This window comes from Micropterus dolomieu, linkage group LG14, assembly GCF_021292245.1.
Source record: "Micropterus dolomieu isolate WLL.071019.BEF.003 ecotype Adirondacks linkage group LG14, ASM2129224v1, whole genome shotgun sequence".
Lineage (NCBI taxonomy): Eukaryota > Metazoa > Chordata > Actinopteri > Centrarchiformes > Centrarchidae > Micropterus > Micropterus dolomieu.
The window spans coordinates 5,811,370-5,811,991 of NC_060163.1; the positions used below are offsets into that span (position 1 = coordinate 5,811,370).

The 622-nt window shown below is 75.2% G+C and overlaps 2 protein-coding genes across 14 annotated transcripts in view; one reads left to right on the forward strand and one right to left on the reverse strand.

The window, feature by feature from the left end:
* The window catches only part of fdxr (ferredoxin reductase), a 26,940-nt gene that overhangs the window by 7,815 nt on the left and 18,503 nt on the right, over positions 1-622 (reverse strand). The gene's annotated exons all lie outside the window — the stretch shown is intronic.
* Positions 1-622, forward strand: part of LOC123982758 (flocculation protein FLO11-like) — a 4,369-nt gene that overhangs the window by 2,549 nt on the left and 1,198 nt on the right. The window lies entirely within an intron of this gene.

The window sequence follows — 622 nt, forward strand, 5'->3', positions numbered from 1 at the left end:
GCACACCGCCAGGTAGCGCCCGCCTGCCGGCCAGCGAGACCCCACCGGCCAGGGAGAGCACCCAAGCCCCAGTGCTGGCCAGCGAGACCCCACAGGCCAGGGAGACCCCCAGCAAGACCCCTGGTGCCCAGGTGCTGGCCAGTGAGACCCCGCCGGCCAGGGAGAGCACGCAAGCCCCAGTGCTGGCCAACAGGACAACGCCAGCTAGCGCCCGCCTGCTGGCCAGCGAGACCCCACCGGCCAGGGTGAGCACGCAAGCCCCAGTGCTGGCCAACAGGACAACGCCAGCTAGCGCCCGCCTGCTGGTCAGTAATACCCCACCGGCCAGGGAGAGCACCCAAGCCCCAGTGCTGGCCAGCGAGACCCCACTGGCCAGGGAGACCCCCAGCAAGACCCCTGGTGCCCCGGTGCCGGCCAGCGAGACCCCGCCGGCCAGGGAGAGCACCAGCGCCCCGGTGCCGGCCAGCGAGACCCCGCCGGCCAGGGAGAGCACCAGCGCCCCGGTGCCGGCCAGCGAGACCCCGCCGGCCAGGGAGAGCGCCAGCGAGACCCCGCCGGCCAGGGAGAGCGCCAGCGCCCCGGTGCCGGCCAGGGAGAGCGCCAGCGCCCCGGTGCCGGCCAG